Here is an 11,084-nt window from a genome sequence, read left to right on the forward strand (position 1 = left end):
ACCTGGTTGGCTCGGCATACCTCTGCGATGTGGCCTCTGTGGTCACATCTCCAGCAAATAGTCTCTTTGAAATGTATGCCGAGTGGTGGTGGTTTTCTCCACAACCCCCACACTGTTTAGCCCCTTGCTTTCCTTCCAGCTTACTGGACTTTATTTTGTGGATCTCTCCATTGTCCAGAGGCTGAAGCATTCCTGTTGGTGTGGTGGTTGACCTGGGTGGCATGGACTATCCCAGCCTCTTTTATTCATGCTGCCAAGTTATCCAAGGACTCCGTGGCTTGGGCCTCGTCAATGGCTTCCTTGAAGGAGATGTCTGCCTGGGCCAAGAGTCTCTTTTGGAGGGTTAGGTCCCTCATTCCCAGGATGATTCGATCTCAGACCATCCCTTTGGTGTCAGGGAACTTGCAGTTCTTGGATATTTTCCATAGGGTGGCCACGAACATGTTTATTGTCTCCTCCTCCCTCTGGCTCCATGTGTAAAATTCATGTCGGCTTCCCAGGTAGGAGGGAGAGGGGCCGTTCTTTCGGAGCTCGTTGGAGTTCATCCCAGGATATGCTGCGCAGATCGTTCACCATGAGGGCATCTGCCATCCCATAGAATTCGAAATCGCAGTAAGTCAGGAACAGGGCTTTTTTCATTGCAGCTGGGGCTGCATGGAGTCCATTAACTTCTAGATGCGGCCCATGTATGAGGATCACTTTTCCTTTGCCTGTTTGTATGGGATGGACATCGGGCAGTGTGCCATGTTGGTCGATGGGGTCGCAATCATTGTGGTGGTTGAGGAAAATGGCATCCGAATCCCACGAGGTCTGCTTTGTTCTCTCCTCAGCTGAGGGTTCCACCTTCGTTGCCAGTGTTAAGGGAGTCTGTGGAGTAAAGAGGCAGGATGCAGCAGAAACATGTAAAACTCTCTTTATTTAACTTTAAGTAAGAAGCCTCTCAGCTACGGCAGGCGCCAGCTTTTGTAGTTGGCTCTGTCCAAAGCGTCAGCCACTGACGGGACTTTATTTCTCCCACCAGTGGCTGGGCCAATGAGTGAAGTCTGCTAGCCGGCTCCACTCTATGGCCATATTTGGTAATAACAATTCTTGTATAACATTGTTAGTAATCAGCAGAATAAGTATCCTGATGCTGTGCATATCATAGTGGGGGACTTTAATCAAGCTGATTTAAAAGCAGTGCTCCCTAAATTCTATCAGCATGTTAAGTGTGCTACTAGAGGAGCAAACATATTAGACAAAGTATATACCAACATCAAACATGGCTATAAGGTTATCCAATTTCCACATTTGGGACAATCAGACCATATGTCACTGCTTTTAGCACCAGCGTACATCCCTCTCAGGAGATAGGCTCTACCTATAATAAAGACAGTGAAATCTTGGCCAGAAGATGCTTCCCAACAACTTCAGGATTGTTTGAAGAACACAAATTGGGACATCTTTTACCACCCTGACCTAGCAGAGCAGACTTCAACTGTTCTGTGCTATATCAAACACTGCACAGATACTATCACTATGGATGAACGTATTAGGATTTGTGCCAATCAGAAACCCTGGATGACCAAGGAAGTCCAGCACCTCTTGCATGACAGGACCAAGAACTTTAGATCCAGTGATGGGGCATGATACAGTGTTGCCAGAGCTAATCTGAAGAAAGGTATTCAGAAGGCCAAGACTAATTATAAGAGGAAGATTGAGGATAATTTTTATAGCAATAACCTGAGGCAGGTTTGGCGAGGGATTCAACAAATTACAAACCATCCACCGACCAATGTCATCCCTGCTGAGGGGGATGCTTCATTGGCAGAGGAACTGAATCATTTCTTTGTTCACTTTGAAGTGGAGACATCAGAGACAGATAAAATGTAGCCCCCACCTCATTGTGGAGGAACAGGAGGTGAGGAACATTCTGAGGGTTGTGGACCTGAGAAAGGCTGCTGGTCCTGATGATATCTCTGGCTGAGTGGTTAAAGACTGTGCTGATCAGTTGACTGGAGTCTTTACCAGGATCTTCAATCGGTCTTTATCCCAGTCCACTATTCCAGATTGTTTGAAGGCTTCCACCATTGTTCCGCTGCCAAAGAAGTTCCCTATCAATAACCTCAACAATTACAGACCAGTGGCACTCACTCCTATCATCATGAAGTGCTTTGAGAAATTGGTCTGCCGGCACATCATTTCTGGTCTTCTGCATACATTTGATAAACACCAGTTTGCATACAGAAAAAAGTAGATCTACAGCGGACTCTATAACCATCACTCTTCACACTGCTCTGACTCATCTAGAACAGTGAGGGGGCTGTGTGAGGATGCTTTTTGTGGATTTTAGTTCTGTGTTTAACACAATTCCTCCACATAGACTAGTGTCTAAACTTCTGGACCTTGGACTTTCTAATTCAATCTGCCTTTGGATTATGGATTTCCTGTCTGGCCACTCAGATTAGGTAATCATATCTCTTCAGCCCTTATTCTTAACACTGGTACACCACAGGGTTGCGTGTTAAATACTCTTTATGTGCATGACTGCATTCCCACTCATGCTAGTAATACTATTGCTAAATTTGCAGATGATACAACAGCGGTGGGACTCATCTCCAGGGGGGATGAGTCTGCCTACTGAGATGAGGTAGACCGGTTGCTTTTGTGGTGTGAAGACAATAACTTGGTCTCAACACCAATAAGACCAAGGAGCTTATAGTGGATTATAGAAGGAACAGATCAGACATCCAGCCCTTGTTTATCTCCAACTGAGTGGAGCAAGTGGCCAGTTTTAAGTTTCTGGATGTTATCATAAAAAAGGACCTGACCTGGGATGCTTACACTGCAGCCCTGGTCAAAAGGGCCCAGCAGAGATTATACTACCTGACTTCTCAGAAAACAACAACTGAATGAAAAACTTGACCTTCTACTGCTGCACCATAGAGAGCATTTTAACATACTGCACCTCTGTATGGTTTGCCAATTGCACAGTGGCAGATAGGAAAGCATCCAGAGGGTTAATGTCATTGCCCAGAAGATCATTGGTTGCCCTCTCCCCTCTTTGGAAGAGCTTTATAGCTCCCGCTGCCTTAAGAAAATTCAAAACATTCTCAAAGATCCATCTCATCCTGGGCACCCTTTTTTTGAACTATTACCATCTGGCAGGCAGTACAGATTAATAAAAACAAGGACAAATAGGCTGAAAAACAGCTTCTATCCCAGGGTGGTACTTTGTTTGAATTCTGCTGTATAGTGCAGTGTTGGTGTCGGGGGTTTTCGGTTCAATGTGTGGAAGGTGAAGGAATGTGTGTTTGTGTTTATTTTCATGGTGATGGTCATGATGTGTACTGAAGATGGTGTTTGATTTTGTTGTATGAGGTGCAATGACAATAAACTAAACTAAACTAAACTTTATTCCTCAGATTTACTCATTCTTTCACACATGTAAGCACTGAGGCATGGTAATACAGCTCCCAAACTGGTAACCCAAATCCCCCCTTGTTTTTAGCTTCTTGTAACATTTTCAGTTTTATTCTTGCTTTTTACCCTTGCCAAATGAACTTTAAGTTCAAACTGCTTAAATCCTCAAAGAACTTTTTTCAATTTTTATTGGAATTGTTTTCAACACAAATAGTAGCTTCGGTAAGATATTCATTTTTATTGTAGCAATTCTTCCTACCATCAATAATTGTAGGTTTTTCCATTTTTCTAGATCTAGCTTTATTTGTTGTACTAGTTTAAAATAATTATCTTCTCTGATAGTAACTCACCTGGCTGTTAACCAAATTCCTAAATATTTTACTTTTTTAGTTATCTGAATGCCCATCTTTTCTGTCAATTCATTTTTCTGTTTATTTGTAAGATTCTTTACTAACATTTTAGTTTTTCTTTGTTTATTTTTAATCCTGCTACTTCACCATATTCCTCTATTCTTTTTAATAACTTAGGTCCCGTTTCTAATTATTCTTCTGGTGTAAATACTAGATCATCCACAAATGCCTGCAAGTTATAGTCTTCTTTTTTAAATTTCCATACCTTTTATTTCTGAGTCTTGTCTGATCTTTCTAATGAAAACTTCCAAAGTCAGTATAAGTAATAAGGGGGACAGAGGGCATCCTTGTCTTGTGCCTTTGCCAATGTTAACATCTCTATCATATCCCAGTTTACTGTCACTTTTGCCATTTGTTTAGAATATATTGCCTTGATCATATTTATTACATTTTCATCAAAGTTCATACATTTTTATTGAAATATCATGAATTACCAATTCAAATTATCAAAGGCTTTTTGCGCATCTAGCACCAACTGTTTTTCAGAGTGTTCTTCATAATATTCCAATGTATTCAAGATAATTCTCATATTATTTTTAATTTATCTTTTAGGTAAAAAGCTGTTCTGATCTGGATGTATAAATTCATTCAGAAGTCTTTTTAATCTCTCTGCTATTATTGAGGCATATGTTTTGTAGTCTACATTTAATAATGATATCGGTCTATAGTTTTTTAACAGATTTTTAAAAGGGGGAAATGCCCAATTTAGAAAATTGATATTCTAACAGATCATTTAAAAATTTCAAAAATTAGGGGAAAATGTGCAATTTTAAATTTTAAAATTCTAGCAGTTCATTTGAATATCAAATTTTAAAATTTTCAGCATTGAGTGGGGCTTAAATGCAAGGTTCATTCTTACCTGTAATGGAATGTTCTATAATTATCCCTTTCTTCCCTGCCTTCCTGTGATCCTTTCCCTCTCTGCCTTCTTGTGAGCTTTATTTATCCCTTTCTTCTCTACTTTTATATGTTCTGTACTTGCTATCGTCAGCTCAGCTTTGATTTTTTTTTCTCTTGTGTTCTGTAGTTGTTGACATTTTATCCTCTCTTCCTACTTGCTTTTCGCCTGCCACTACTGGATATTCAGCTCTCCCTGCTTTTCTCAGTTCATGTCACTGCCCCATCCCATGTCTGCCTGCCATGCTGTTCAGTCATGAGTTCGCTGGTCCACTATGCTCAAATGCTCCACTGCCAATAAAAGCCTCCAATTCCACCATTGCTTTCCATGCTGCTTTCTGCACTGCTCTCAGGCTCTAGTTCACTGTACTGCCCCTTGCTGCTGGCTCTCTTCCCTGCTGTGCTGCTGCTGCTCTTTACTCTGCAGCCATGTGGTTGCCATTTGCTGGTCTGTCATGCCACTATGCTGCTTCCACCAGCAAAAATGACAGCCTAGATGTGAAGTGAGAATCAGCCTCACAGCTGATTCTCCTCTCTGTTCTGCTTCTCTCAGCAGGCAAAGTTCACTGTGGGCTGCTGCCCTTGGTAGCATTTTCCTCCTAATTTCTCCACTCTTTCCTCTCATTTTCCTTTCTCCAGTCTTTTTTTTTTTCTTTTTCTTTGACTTATTTTTCCCTCTCCACCTCTCCTCCTACCATTTTATCTAAGTTTAATAACAACTTGAATAACGAATAAACACTGATCGAGTTCTGGAGCTATGTTGCAAAACTGTACCCGGAAGTAGCAGAAAAAGCTATCATAGTGTTACTGCCATTTGGTTCCACATACTTGTGCAAGAAGGCATTTTCTTCATTGACTTGTGTAAAAACTAAGGAATTGTCTTCAGCTGCAATCTGACTTAATTCTATCAGTAAGCACTGTCCAGCCATGATACTCCTGGTATTGTTGCCAGCCTGACTTAAAATGCAGATGATCCATTCCCTTCATGGCATTATTTTTACTTTATTTTAACTGAAATTTATTTTTAAACAGAATAAAAGGATCCAGACTTCCCTGTATAATAATAAGCCGTTATTATTCTATTGCAGCTGATCTCTACCTTCAAATCACTTCCAAGCCTCTATGTAATTTTGATGTTCAATTTTATTCCACACCACCAAGAGTGCCTGTCTTATGTAGTGTCTCTGGAAGTAGTTATGTACTGTGCCTTTTTCATACCAAAGAAAAGCATGCCATCCTACTTGGATATCATGGTATTCAAGTGTTAGTGGCCTCTTATTCCTTAATGTAATCCATTCTTTTATCCAGGTGAGTGCTGCAGCTTGATAGTATAACTCTCAGTCAGGCAGAGCACACCCTCCTTTTTCTTTGGCATCCTGTATTTGATTCTCGGTCTCTTTCCTTGCCATATGAATTTCAACATTGTTTGGTTTAAATTTTTAAAGAAGCCTTTCTCTAATTTTATAGGGATGTTTTGAAATAAAAAGAGTATCTTTGGTAAAATATTCATTTTGATTGTGGCTATTGTGCCCATTAAGGAGAGTTGCAGGTTCTTCCACCTCTCTAGAACCGCCTTTATTTGATTTGTTAATTTAGTATAGGTATCTTCTCTAAGCGTTATGCACCTTGCCATTAGGAATATTCCTAGATACTTCACTTTTTTCATTATTTGAATACTTGTTCCTTTTATCAATTCATCCTTCTGTTTATTTGTCATGTTCTTAACTATCATTTTAGTTTTCTCCTTGTTTATTTTTAATCCTGCTACTTCTCTGTATTCTACCAATTCCTCCATAAGCTTCACACCAGACTGTAAGAGCTCTTCTTAAAAACAAAGTTGTCCACGAAGGCTTGTAATTTATATTTTTCTCTTCTAATTTCCAATCCTTTAATTTGTTCATCTTTCCAAATATTCCTCACCAATGCTTCCAGCATTAGAATGAACAGCAGCGGTCATAGTGGGCAACCTTGTCTTGTACTTTTCTGTGTTGCAAAACTTCATATCACCTCACCATTCATTATTACTTGACCTCTTGTTTTGAATATATTGCCTTGAACATGTTTATAAATTTGTCACCGTCCATATACCTCAGTCCATATACCTCAGTTGTTGTAACATAAATTTCCAATTTACATTATTAAATGCCTTTTGGGCGTCTAAGAAAAGCAGTGCTACTTGTTTCTCGCTATGTGTTTCATAGTATTCTAATATGTCTACTACTGTTCTCATATTATTCTTTATCTGCCTTTTAGATAGGTAGCAATTTTGGTCAACATGTATAAATGTATTAAGAAATCTTTTCAAATGTTTGGCTATTATAAATGCAAATATTTTGTATTCAGTAGTGAAATAGATCTATAATTTTGAATTAGCATTGAGTCTGCATCCTCCTTTGGAATCAACACTATGTTGACCTCCACCCACAATGGAGATATTTTCGCTTCTGTGAGGACGGCATTGTAAACCTCTAGTAGAGTTTGGCCTAGACTATCCTGGAGTTCTTTATATTGTTCTGTTGAGAGTCCATCAGGGCACAATACTTTGTTGTTCTTTTGTTTTTTGACAGCCTCTATTAGTTCTGGCATTCTTATTTCTTCATTGAGCATATCTCTTATTTCTTCTTGTACCTTTGACAGTTCAGCCTTTTCTAAATATTGTCGGGTTTTTTCTTCTGTGTAGCCTTCATTTTATTTGTATAATTTCTTATAGAAGACCTGGATTATATTCTATTTGTCTTCATTTTGGTAATAAGTATTTTCCTCTTCATCTTGCAGTTTATTAATCCATTTCTTTTCTTTCTGTTTCTTCAATTTGTATGCTAGCCACCTCCCTGGTTTGTTCGCATTCTCAATTTTTTTTAATTTGCTTTCTTTATATATTGTGACAATACTTCTTTTTTGAGGATGTTCAGCTTATGTTTAATTAAGTCCATTTGCCCTTTTAGACTTCTTTTTTGTGGCTTCTTTTGTAGCTCTGCCTCTAAAGTCCTATATTCTTCTTCCAGATCTTTGAGTTTTTGCTTCTTACTTTTGTTTTTCCTAGCCATAATTGATATAGTGACACCCCTCATAAATGCTTTCACCGTATCCCACAGATTTTGTATGGATGAAGAAGAAACTCTTTGTTGTTGTTTTCTTTGAAGAAGAACTCTTTGTTGATCCTCTGGATAAAATTGTTTGGTTAAGTGTCCATCTTGAGCTTTTCCTTTGCCCTCTCCAGGTGATTATGGTCTCCCCAGAGATTTGTGTCTATTTCTACTTCCTTTATTTCTTAAATTAGGTCCATCGACATCCAAACCATATCTATTCTGGACCAGGATTCATGTCTGCTCGAGTAATATGTATATTGTTTCCTCTCCTGGTTCCTCTCTTTCCATATGTCCTGAATGTTTAACTCTTCTGCCATTTGAAAAAACATTCTGGGTAATATCCTTCTAATTCCTTTTCTTGTTTTATCACTTTTGTAGTCTAGTTTCTTGTCTGTTCTGTTATGTTATGTTATGGCATTGAAATCTCCTAAAATGCATACGTTGTCACTCTCTGTCTCTCAGATGATGCTATGTAACTTTTTTTTGAATTTTTCATGTCCCCTGTTTGGCACATAAATTTCAACTAGTAACACCCATTTTTGATTTATTATTATTTCCACCATCAGTGTCCTTCCCTCTTCATCCTGATAAATTTGCTTGGCCTGGATTGTTTCCTTAACACATAGCACCACCCCTCTCTTCTTTGATGTGCTAATGCCACAAATAGTTTCCCCAGTCTGGGGAATTCCAATAACTGTTTATGTTGCTTTTTAATGTGGACTTCTTGTGGAGCTATTATGTCTACAATCAGTTGCTGTAATTTGGTAAGAGTTTCCTTTCTTTTCCAGGTAGGGTTCAAATCATTAATGTTCAATGATAAAATCTTCAATTCTTCTTGCATGTCTCTACCTGTATCTAGGTCTTGTGCTTCTTGCAGCTCTGATCTCTCTTGGTTCCTTAGGCCTTTCTTTGTTATTCTCTGGTCTAACTTCTTTCCCTTTTCCTCTCTCTTTTAATTGTAGTTCCTTTTCTCCTCTCACCCGTATTCTTTGTATTCTTTCTGTGTTCAGGTTCTGTATTCTTTGATCCTTTGCATCTATTACTTTTCTCTCTTCCACTTCCTCCTCATTGCCAAAAAGATGGTTGTAGAATTCCTCTGCTTGGTCTGCCATATCTATTCTATATCTCTTTTCTCTCCTCATTACCAATATACCTTCCGGTATCAGCCATCTGAAGCTAATATTATGTTTAGTCAGCAAATTGTTTAAGAATTGGTATGGTTTCCTTAGTTCTCTAATTCTTCTTGGGACCTGCTTTAGAACTACCGGTTGCCTTTCTTTGTATACTATTGCTCATGTCTTGTTCTATTTAACACTTTGTCTTGGATAGATTTTTTGACAAACCTCATGTGCACTTCCCTTGGAAGGTTGTGCTTTCTCACATAGTTCATTTGAATTCTATAGAGTTCATCTATCTCATTCAGCATCTCTTCTTTCTCTGTTCCGAGCACATTTGCTATCAGTTCTGCCATAGTATCTGGTAGATTTTCTCCCTTTTCTTCTTTCATATTTTGGAATTGTAGAAAATGTGCCACTTTCTCTGATTCTAGAAGCATTACTGTCGATTCTAACTCCATATTTGCCTGGACCAGTTTATCACTTAATTCATCCATTCTTTTTTCTTCTTTCTCCATTCTATCTTCTATCTCCTGTAATTTCTGTTCATTTTTGATTATCTTGTTTTTGAAAGTTTTCAAATTTCTCATCCATCTTCTGTATTTTTTCTTTTAGTTCTCCAGTGTCATTCCTCACCTCTCCTATCTCTTTTTTCATTTCATCATGGTTTCTGATCATCACTTCCTGCATTGATTGCAGTATAGCCTGTAGGTCTTTAAATGAATTTGACCTTTCTCCCTGCAACATGTCCTTGATTGACCTCTGGTTCGAGGGGCTAGAGGCCACTGAGGATGCCTGGGAGGCTGGATTCTTCCCTGTCCCAATCTTTGTGAAGTTTGTGATGCTTGTCATGTTTAACAATTTTACCACTAGTTTATTTTCCAGCACTTCCACATCTTTTTCTCACCTGTAAACCCCTCCAGTACTTAGTCATGGTTAGACAGTCAGTATTAGCCAAAATATATCAGCCAGCCTTTTCCCAAGCCCTTCTAATATCTCTATTGTCCTATTTTTAAACTTAATAAAGGTTATAGTTGTACTTATGTAATAGCAACTAAATAATAATGTAAATAATAGTGTGTAGTAATATTGGTAATATATGTATAGTAATATTGGCAATATATGTAGGAATAATATCAATACAGATTTATAATAGCAATCCTATATAATAACAATCCTGTATAATAACAATAACAATCTAGATAATAGCCAAAATAACAGTAATAATGATCACTATAATAACAATAATAATGATAATACCATAGCAATAATATCAATACTAATGACACTGGCAATGATAGTAATACTGGTGATATTATCAATGATAAAACCAGAGAAATTCAGTCTTATAAATACCTGTTGTGATTGGGTCCAAAAAGGCGCACCTTTGCCCTTTGGCTCCTTTTTTACTGTTGAAAAGTAATTTCTTTACTGGTTTATCAAATGTCTATATATCCCATAGTCATTGAGTATATTTCCCAAGGTCCAATTAGCTGCAACAGTCTTTGATTGTAACCATGCTATAGTTGCATTCTTTATATTTTTAAACCCCTATTTGTCCACCAGGCTAAAAAGTTTTAGGGTAGAGTTTTGCTAAAAGTATAGATGAAGAAGAGGAAATCAATAGGGCTAAAGTCACAAAAAAGCACAGTCTCTCTCAGTCATATGCTTACAGATATATATATACCCACTTTGACCAGCATGTGTCTCCTTTTAGTCTTCTGTCAAAATGCACTGTCAATATCAATGTCCGGGAAAGCCATTTTAATTTACATGCTCCACACTCACTTTCAGTCCCTTAGGGTTGTTCTCCACCTGGTTTCACCTAGATCAGATTCTTTTATAGGCTTTAGTAGAAGAAAAAATTCAGTCAAAGCTAACCATGGAGTTAGGTTTTAATTACAGTGCCGCTATTGTTTTTTCTTATCTCTTCTTTGTTAATGCCCCCTGGCATTGCTCAGCACTTTCTCTCATCACTTTACCATTCAAGGAGAGAAGGGAAAAATATCCACCCACTTTTCTTGCTTAAGCTCCTTGATCTCCTAAGCCAAATTGGGAATAACACTCACTCCGCGAAGGTCAAAACTTGCTAAAGCCAGAATCGGCGCAACCATCTTCCCCGCTGTTCCACCACTTGTTTCGGCAAGCTGTCAGCTCTTCAGTTCAGCCAT

This window comes from Pseudonaja textilis, chromosome 3 (assembly GCF_049901715.1).
Source record: "Pseudonaja textilis isolate UNSWEBS1 chromosome 3, rPseTex1.2, whole genome shotgun sequence".
NCBI lineage: Eukaryota > Metazoa > Chordata > Lepidosauria > Squamata > Elapidae > Pseudonaja > Pseudonaja textilis.